The sequence below is a fragment of the Dufourea novaeangliae genome, unplaced genomic scaffold, assembly GCF_001272555.1.
Source record: "Dufourea novaeangliae isolate 0120121106 unplaced genomic scaffold, ASM127255v1 scaffold13, whole genome shotgun sequence".
Classification (NCBI taxonomy): Eukaryota; Metazoa; Arthropoda; class Insecta; order Hymenoptera; family Halictidae; genus Dufourea; species Dufourea novaeangliae.
In genome coordinates, this window is record NW_015373884.1 from 165,256 (window position 1) to 176,464 (window position 11,209).

Consider the following 11,209-nt stretch of genomic DNA (forward strand, 5'->3'; position numbering starts at 1 on the left):
CACCCTGTATCATAATTATGGAATAACATGTTTATATGAATATTAATTCATATTGTGCTTTCTATATTTATATGTAATAATGAATTACGGCCAGGTGATCGCCACTAATAATTATTGGAAATATTATATAATAAAATATCAGGTAAGTTAATACATCGAAACTGGTTGCACAAGGTAAAATTGAATCGTTTCGAAAATTTTAAACCCCGTATCGCTATTAGGTACATATAGAAGGTGTCCCACCTAAGACCGAGCACCTAAAAATCGTCTTTATTTTTAATGATATGAGAAACAGTTCAAATACAGCTTGAATGATTTCAGAATGGGAGTATTGTACATGGAACATTTATGTATACGATTTCAGAATTTCATTACTTTTTCAATGTTCAAGTTCACCTCAAGGTCATAAGCTAGGCATATTTGAATGCACCTTAAGACGTGCTATATGATGCAATACAAAAACAGTACACGCTGTCGGGCTAAGAAATACCGGCGTTTTGAAGAAAAGTTTGAAAAAACTGATCATAACAATAAAAAATGTTCTATGTACGGTACTCTCCATTTGAAACCAATCAAATTGTGTTTGAAATATTTTCTATATCATTAAAAATAAAGAAGACATTCAGGTGTTCGATCTTGGGTGACACACCCTGCGTATAGGGCGAACATAAGCAATAGATTACCAATAATATCTATACATACATAAATCTGTCCTTAATAACCAAATTGGGAATATTTTTTACAGCCATATTTGACGAATACGTGTGGTCTAAGCAAAAAGAAAGGAGCAATTAGAGTTACGATCGTGAGAAATCAATAGCGGGCAAAAATTCGACGAGGAGAATTTCCGGCCGGTTTCTTGTCGCGATACGAAACGATAGTGAAATCTGAGTTATTCGATGCGTGCGGGCCTCCGCAGAGCAGATAATGTATTGTAGACCAACCCATTGAGAGCACCAGCATCCATCCCTCTGGCCAGATCGATATTTCCTGGCAACCACTGAAGAGGGTGCCCACCCCAGTTACTCTGTGTTTGTAACAATGCAAGTCGACTCCTAACAGCTAGCGAGAGATTTGAGCTGTCAGTATCCCTGATTTTTTCCCCTTATCCCTTTCGATCTGTGCGTCCCTTCGTCGCGTCATTTGGAAGAAATTCCACAGAAATCGTTCAAACTTCGTAAAATATTTAGCCCATAAAAAAGGTCATTTCGATGGATAGGATGCATAATTAGTTTTTTTCTTATTTATTAAAATATTCCTATGGACCAATACATTTTATAATATGATATTAATGTTAATAAATAAATATGATATTACGCGAAATTATTGTTTATATTAATCAGAATGACCTTTTTATGAGGTGTGAAAGACTGTCGTGAGTGACTGTAAGTACACAATCTGCAGTAGAAAGTAGAAATGGGCATTGCGTTCAAGGAGACACCCAGTACAAGTGGAATAAAACAGCTTTAAGTCAGCCATATGTCTGTATACAGGGTGTTCAATGTTATTACTAGCCAGCGTTTTCCTCGCAAATAATAAGTATTAGAAAAAAATGAATTCGGAAAAAGTTTTGCAGCTTTTTATGACAAACATAGTGACGGTTATCAATTTTTCACATTTGCAATATTTTTCCAGAAACGAAGGTGACCTTTAATTTTTTGAATGAAATGCTGTATATTTTTTTATGTTGCATGAAAGTATGTGTCAAGACGAATTCATTGATGTATTATAAAATGACCTTCAAGGTAATACATGTCCAGAAATGAAAGAAACATTTTGAATATTTCGCACTAATGTGTTTACAGTTTACAAGTATTCTTTATTGACAAGGCTACAATAGATCTTCAATATGACTTCCTTGTGCATGAATGCACATTTCAGATCTATGAATTACATCTCTGGTAGCTTCTGCTACTGTTGTCCGAGATATTAATGCACATGATTACGTTTTTTTTCTAATCGTTTACATTACTGGGCGGTGTATCGTAAACGATATTTTTAACAGTGCTTTATAAAAAGAAAGTCAGAAGTGTAGAAGCAGAAATAATCACTCTAATAGTGAATGGAAACAAAAAATCAGTCACATTTAACGATCTAAGCCGAATGAATGAGAAATACCTGTAAACACATTGGTACGAAATGTTCAAAATGTTTCTTTCATTTCTGACGCTGTAAGACCTTGAAGGTCATTCTGTAGCACATTAATGAATTCGTATTGTCGCACGTTTTCATGCAACATAAAAAAAATATACAGCATTCCGTTTACAAAATTAAAGGTCACCTTCGTTTCTTGAAAAATATTGCAAACGTAAAAAATTAATATGCGCTATTATATTAGTCATAGGAAGCTGTAAAACTTATTCCTCTTTCATTTTTTTCTAATACTTACTATTTGCGAGAAAAACACTGACTAGTAATAGCGTGTAAACCCTGTATACGCGTTCGAGATGTATTTGGCTGAAGAATGATAAATTCCATTTGACCGTGTTATTTCAACTCTAGATACGACTTCAATGGTCCCGAATAAAACTATGAATCTTCAACTTAAGAGACTCCTAATAAAAAATATTCTTCTCAGTAATTACGAAAATGAAGAAAAAACTGTACCTTCTAACAGGTTAAGCTTATAGTTACAGCATAGATTTTTTATCAAAGTCTAATTCGGGTAATAGGATAAGACGGATTCTATAAAATTAGTTCTTGATATGCGTAATCGATCGTTTCTAGATCTGACTGATATCCAAAATAACAGTGGAAGAGAAAAAGTCGTGACAGATTCGTATTGTTTAGATTCTAATCACACATATAAGAAACATTTAACTGTTATATTCAATTTGTTTTTAATGACTGCATTCAATAATATTAATTAATTTAATATAACGTATATTAAATAGCATTTAATTATAACGTTAATTGAGTTACGAAAGAAAGGAAATCTGGTATAAATGTATGAAATTATAATAAAATTGAAAAGAGTCTTTGACACATCAGAATTTGTACGCATGTTTCGCATTTTTTACGAGTTCTACATTTATTTAAAACTTGCATTACTTTGTCTACTGTCAATTAGAAGATAAACCTCAAGCTACTATGTAAGAAATATAATTGTACAATATGAACAAATAATACATATATGGTGTTAACCATGTTTTCTTATTTTCACTTTATCATTTCTGAAATTTTTATCAGAAAATCTATCTTCGTTGCATAATATTAGTAAGTCAAATGCCCAATTACAATTGTGCTGTTCTGATTCACATTGTTTTATGTAGTTTTATTTTCTATGAATTATTATAATATTTATTATAGATGTGATAAAAAATAAATACTATTGTGGTATTTTAAGAATTTCAAGTTTGTATTTAATTGCGTTGATGCATTTCCCAATGCTATGTATTATGCATTACTGAGTTCGTCTGTAAATCAGTTTCTTACTCGTTTATAAGATTTGTTAAAATAATTTTAAAAAATGGCTTAAAATATAGAATTTCCATGAAACGTTAAATTTTCTTCAAACAGACTAGGTGTCCTAAGTCCTAATACCTTTGGACGGCAGTGTATATGTACCTATACCTTGTATACATATTAATGTCTTGTTTTGTTTAAGTCAAAGTAAGCTGAAAATTTTAAACACTGTAATAACTTTATATCCGTAAGATTTACGAAAAATACGTATATTTAACTTTTCGACTCATTCCAATGCAGGATATGTTTTTTTTTGACATATTTTTATACTATTAAGGAAGAAAAAGTTGCTTGATACGATTAAAATAGATTAAGTCACGTTGAATACAAACGCAATACGTACATCAGTTTGACGGAAACTCTTTTTCAGAGTTTTTATTTAACTACCGGAGAACACACATTTTCTGTTCTATAGACATTTTTTCGTGCTCTTCATATTCATTCAGGGATGCAGTTAATTTCCATCAGGTTGGTGGGAAATTAATGGCCGATTATCACTAAATATCTCTGGTGTCATTACCCGGCTCAACTGGGCGAGGGTTACGGCCGAAGAAATCTTGGACTAAAATTTAAATTTTTTTAAAATTTCGTAGGCGTTTGTAAGGGGCGTGAATAGTATTGTAGTATCAGCCAATTTGTTTTGCTATTTTCTGGTCCTTCGGTGTGTCATCACCCCTTAAGGAGTGTTTCCCTACTTTCCTGTATATTTTGAAACATATAGTAGACATAAAAAAGTTGTTAACATGAAAGTTTAATAGCTTTTTATGTTCCATAAAACTGTGCAATGAAGTGGTTAAAAATGATTAATAACAAATATTTGTTCATTTAAACGATAGCCTTTTAACAATTTCATCGTACAATTTTATGGCGCATAAAAAGCTATTAAATTTTGGTTCTAACAATTTTTTTACATCTACCATAGTTTTCAAGATGTACAGGAAAATAGAAAAACACACAACCTTTAAGGGGGTGTTTTCACCCTGAAGAACCAAAAAGTAGCATGAATAAAAATTGCCTGATACATCTACTGAGATCCCCTAATAACCTGCACAGTTTCAAAAAAACCGGGATTTTCAGGTTACTACCTAAATTTTCCTTGTAAATGTTAAACAATTACACAAATATTTTCCAAAAGACGACAAAATCAATTTCCTGTTTACACGTTTAGACTTGTCGATTAATAAAATTCTAGACATTAAGATTATAAAGTAGTCATTTGATGGAAATATTTCATATTTCCTGTAAAAGCGTTCCTTTATATTCCGCTATTTTCCTCTTATATTTCCCTATGTTCCAATTTTATATTCCTTACAATGTTCGCGTTCGATAATTTATGTTCTGTTATTGTCTGTAATGAACGACCTATGAATGTTAAAGAATGAACATTGTGGCTCCATTCGAATGCAATGTCATCGATCGTTATGTGCATCCGGTGCCAATCGTTGATATAAGCACAGACTTTCTTCAGTCACTCCGATTGTGAATAATACATATTCAGTAAAGCTTGGGATATACATATTTTCTGTTATTATTAATTTGGGACTGTGCTATGACTGTAAATAAATAGAATTTCATTTTTCATTAACAATGCAATAATATATGTAAATAAATAAGATTTAAAATTTTTAATTTACAAAATATTGTAATTAACACCATAAGCCTAATAGTATACATTATTTTGTATAGGAAAATTGGTTTTTGCTTCGTCATACATAAAGGTTCATTCTCAGTATAAAATATGTTAGCAGAAATGCTGCAATTTTATTATTTATATTGCTTAAGACAATTTGTTTACAGTAAATCTTATAAATAATTATTACTACAGTATGTAATTGTTTAGTATTGTTACCTCAAAAGTAATTTCGTCTGCTTAATTTAAACGATCTTCTAACTCATTTCCATGAAATGAAATTGACGATTCTCCACAGATTTAATTTACCGAAAGCAAATGTATTTAGATGTTCTTCGTATACCAATTATTACGAATAATTAAATATTTCAATAATGTTTAACCATAAAGTAATGAAAAACAACTTTTCCAGATTTCTAATTATTAATTTTCTTTGATTTATAAATTATTAATCAGCTTTAATCCGAAGAAGAAACATTTCTTGTTGAAGAGATTCATTATTAATTAATTCTGTACGTTATAATTAATTCTATACATTGTGTATAATCAATACGTTGAAAAACCTAGGACCACGATGATCCAGATAAAAAGAAGGTATGTGTAGCAGATGTTTTACTAAATGTGGGTGGGTTAATTTGTCGAGATAGTTTGTATAGGGTAAAAGTGATTCGTTTCAAGTGTTTCAAGCCCCATACCGCTATTGTACATTTAGGCGACTTAAACATTGTTAGAAGCAGAATCATATTTTTTAAGAGTATACCATGTACTTTACATTCATAATTTTAAATGTATGGATTTTCTGCAGATGCTGTGATCACCACGGTTTTCTGGAAACAATAAACAATTATGTCAATATATTATACGTCGATGTCAATGCAACACAGTGAGATGTTGTTCAGAAGAAAGAAGCACTTCCCCTTCACACGTATTTTCAAACACAAATTTGCTCCTCCATCATGTTGTGTGCGCCGGCGCACCAGCACGACCCAGCTTTTGTGCAGGCACTGAGGCCGAGGCTATGATGATAGAAACTTATCATGGAGGGGGCTCTGAACTCATTGCCATTTTAGTCCCCTACAACCACGACCATGGCAATATAGTTAGAGTCCACTGTATATCGTAAACTGTAAATTTATCAATACATTTTAATTATATAATTTAACTGGATAACAATACTGAACAATTTTTTTTACTAGAATACAAATTTCTATTGAAAATACATGTTATCTAAAGAATCATTACGTATCTCATTAAATGGTTATTAAATTATAATTAAACCTACTATTAATCTACTCTTTTAGAGGAAGCCCCATCGAAACTTCTACACTGACCCAATATATTCTTTATAGTTTAATCTATTTCCACATTGATGGGCCTGTCCCATTTATAAAGTACACTAAAGCTACGATTAGTGTTCGAAGATTCCTCGGCACTGACAACGATAGGTTTCCAGGTGTAACGCTTACTTTTTAGTGAGGTTTAGCATATTCATAAAGCTTGAAATTCTGAAGCCAATGATATTTATTTCGGTTGCATATGGCCATTAGTTTATGAAATATTTAACGTTCAGTGCCGTGGAACTTTCGAACACTCATCGAGGTTGTACTCTAAGTTGTAAAAATCCTATATTAACAAACAAACGTTTTCATTCTAGTATGCTTGTATATCAGTTTAATCTAATGGATAAGGGTTCACAGTCTCCCCAAAGAAATTTCGTATTATAGTAAAGCCTCCCGTATCCCAACTATAGGGGGACATCAGGGTTTAACTTTTTGTTTTAAATATTGATCGTATTTAAATTTTACATTCACTTCTTCCCATTTCTTACAATACGCGAAGAATAAGTAAGAAGAATAGCAGGGTTAAATACAGGTTAAAAGAATCGACAATTAGTTTAAACATTAATGGATTTCGTATGTTTTTGTCCTGGTAAATTACAGAAAATTTTCAACGCATATCACTGCCGTAAAGTTTGAACGAACAAAAGAAACAATGACTTTCTATGCGAGCACTACACATTTGCGACAGGAGAAGGCGTCTGTTGTCGGAGAACTCTCTGTTCGGATAATAGAACGTTTGGATAATGGAAAACGTTCGAATATTAGGGTATATTCAGATAATTGGAGTTCGGATACGGGAGGCTGTACAGTACGTACTAGTTGAAATGAAATTTCCTTAATTCAGATTACACGTTATACACAGTGTCCCGTTGAATACCACCATTTAACCCTCATCTGTCTCTTCAGCGTCGGACTAAGGGGGGTTAGGGGGCTAGGGGGGACTATAGACCCGGTTCCACTTTCAAGGGGGATCCCGATATAAGCCTTCCCTTTATATAAAAAAATAATTCAATAAAATTTGTTTACTGTTTCCTTTTTGAAATAATTAAAAATTGTACTAAATATAGAAATAAATCGGATTAAAATTATTAAAATATAACAAAGCATTGTTTGTTGTAATCAAGTGTTCATTAGGATTACATGACATTTAATTTTAATTAAAATATTTTTCAATTTTATTGTATATTGCATTAGAACAATTGTGCCCCCCCCCCCCGCGCTTTTCATTCAAGGGGCCTTCGAAGGTTTAATAGCCCCGGGCTACAAGAAATCTTAATCCGGACCTGCGTCCCTTGTGTCAATTCGTTACATCTTTCTTCTAATAAATGATGTTATTCTGGTCACGTGTTGATAAATGTAATTGAGGCTGCGTGACTTTTATTTTAAATAATTTCCAAATTTAACTATTTATCTCTCCATTAGGATAAACACAACAATGAATGAATACTTGAGAGATTTTGTAACTACTAATCTAAATTAGACTTAAAAACGAATTTTGAATGATAATAATATTAATAAATATTTGACACGAGAAAATTAGATTTTTCAATATCTATATCTTCCTATAACGTACCTAGATTTTAGTTTAAAAAATTGACAAAATGGTATTAATTAAATTAAAAAGAAAGAATACCCAATTGCACAAGTAAACGAACAGTACAGTAAATCCTCGTTGAGTGGTCGAAGACTCGGCAATATTAAATATGTCATAAACTGATGGCCATATGCGGCTAAACCAAATATCATTGGCGTCAGAATTCCAAGCTCTATCACTGTGCTAACCTAATTAAGAAGCCAGCGTTAAAATTGGGGTCCTCTCCTTGTCAATGGTGACGAGCATTTGAACACACATCAAGGATTTACTGTATTATGTAAATGAACCTTTCTAACGAATCGCTCGAAAATTGTTTGAATACGAAACAAGGAATTGCAAAAACTCAATATTTAATCATTTCCTTACTTTTAATAACGTAATTTACTTGTTTCTATATAAAATGTTAATTCATTTACTGGTGCATCCAGTCTATATTAATTGTTTTATCACTATGTTAATCCAACATCGAGGGACATGTAATGTTTGGAAAATGAGGATGAGGGTTAAAAAAACAAGAATAACCGTTGGAATACCGTGTGTGTGTGTGTGTGTTCCATGCTAGAATGATCGACCAATTTTTATACGATCGTCTTTGTAACAGTCATGCGAGCAATTAAAACGGTGCCACATCGATCCTACCGAATTATGGGCTGTTACAGAAATCAACTGGGTGAGGGGAGAGGGGCTATCCCTCGCGTCTTCGTTGTCCACACGATGATGCACGCACATTAAACGTTAATGTCGCCCACGATTCCTGTGTTCCGGCGTAACGTTTTGTTGTTGCAAAACTCCCCGCGAGTTAGTGGGGGAGGGACCATGCCGGATTGGTCAGTGATATCGATGCGTCGTCACGTTCGGGCCAATGGCTTCGCCGTGTCGGGTTGCGCGGACGCGGTGACCAGGAGCTGAAGCTCGCGGGGGCCCCGCTTCCTACCGTGAACGTCGCCGCCGACGACGTCAGGCGACGTCGACGACGTTCTCCGTCGCGTACCCCGCGCGCTTCCGCTACTCGCTCCACTCGTAACCATATCTGGACTTAATTATTGGTGAGTCGTGAGTCTTTTCCTTTTCTTATTACTGTTTCGCCAATTTTTTGCTTTCCTTCAGTTTTTCCACAATCTTTTTGTTATCTGTGGTTTTGTCTCCACACCACCGTTTCAAGGGAAGAACCGTACCGTTTTCGTTCGGAAATCGGAAGTCCTGCAGCAGTTCCGTCTGCCGCCTCGGTGATGAACTTCGGGAATGGAGCAAGTTACGATTGAAATGCTTGTAAAAACGGGATTTGTGTCGATGATCGATGAGTCCAGTGACTTTTTTCCAGTGCGATTAGTGTACGTTTTCTTCTATTTCTGACGTAACTGTTTTGAAATTCGTTATGGTATTCGGCCAGTTTGTATTGTGGATTTTTGGATTTTCTCCGCTTCGGAACGGCAAGTATGGAAACGTTGGATGATCCACTGTGTGATTCCCAGCGGATTTGCTAGTTACGAAGTTACTTGTGCGTGGAAGTGATGATGTCACGAAGGATTACACAAAGAGATACGGTTTTGTTTAAGGGATCGGTGATTCGCGAGATTATAGTGGGGAGTAGTCGTTTTGCTCTCGAATCGAGATCACACGAATGTCCGAGATCAAAAGGACGTCAGCGACTTTTTGGTATTGATCTGCCGAGGAAAGGCATCGGACTCTCAGCTCTCGAGCGTTCGGTTCTGTTTTTCGCTGAGAAATTCTGAATATAGCGAAAACACGAAACTTATTTATTTATAAATAACTAAAAGTACTGCAAACAACAAAAGAAACGTAAACTTTTAATTGTTTCGTTGAAGTACTTCTGAACAATCTCTAACACATATCGTGATTCAACTTCTGAAACCTAAATTTTATACGGCAAAGTGGAGATACAACTACTAAAATACGAAATATATCCAATGACAAATTTCGATTCAATTTTTCCAAGACGGATTTTTCATTTTTCAAACGATATATTCCTGAATTCGCTCAATTTGTCCTTAGAAATGTACATTTGAAGCCGTTCTATTTGCCAAACTAATTAACTCTACAAAAATTTGACAAAATTCTAAAGGTATAATAAGTTAAATATAAAAATAACTTTTCAAGTTCTATTTATATTATTGATGAATTAATTTTCAGACAATAAACTAACTTTAGTTAGCCACTTTGGTCTGTGAACCGCTTTTACAACTTTATTGGTCACAAATTTAATCTATCGGTAATAGAAATGGATCCTAAAAATTATTTTTAAGTATAATTTGTCCCATAAAATTCAAAGATTCGATGACAATAAAATATAAGAAGTAAAGAATTATTAATGTCTGACAATATTATAGCTCCACGATATCGAGCGAGGAATATACTTCAAATAAATATAAAAGCTTAAAAAGCCTATATTAATCGGCATATTCAATAGCATTTGATGATTCTGGTAAAATGCATCTGAAGGGTTGTTCCACCACTTCGCGCAGAAAGAAATTGACGGGACCTGCATCCCCTATATAACGGCGGGCAACGAGTCGATTAAGTGAAATCAGCCGTTTCCATCTTCGCTGTTCCTCCCCAGTTCGTTAACACACGTGCTGTGCATTTCACGTCTTTTGTCAGTCACGTGCCGTTTTAATATCCGAGTGCCATTGTCCCCGCGATACGTCTCTTTGTGATCGGTTCGATAGTACCTAAGTCCACCATTTTTTATTTCGGGAATGTGTAATAGTGGAGTCGCCTCGGGCTACGAAACACGACGTTCATTAATCGATTTACCATCTGTAGAATAGAGTGAAACAAGGATCGTCATCGACATTCGGTGAAAGTTGGAAATTTGTCATGGTCAGACTTTATTTTTTTTTTTTACAAATCTATAATGTTTCTAGGTTTTTTCTGTAAAGAACAAGCCGTGAATCTCTATTCTGATTCTACGTGTAACGTTAATCAAGCTTCATACCGACCCCTCGTGGCGTCGAGCAATGTTTTGGGCGAAAAGCTTAAATGAAAAATACGACCTCGGGACAGGAGGCGACGCGTATCTTCTCGCATTTTCCACCCTGCAAAGACGTTCCCCGGAGAATTCGCAGATTAAGGCTGGAGAGACTACCACTCCAAATAAACACCCTTACTCCGAGTTTCCCCCCTGTGGGGCTCTATACAGAGAACGAATGCCCCGATAGG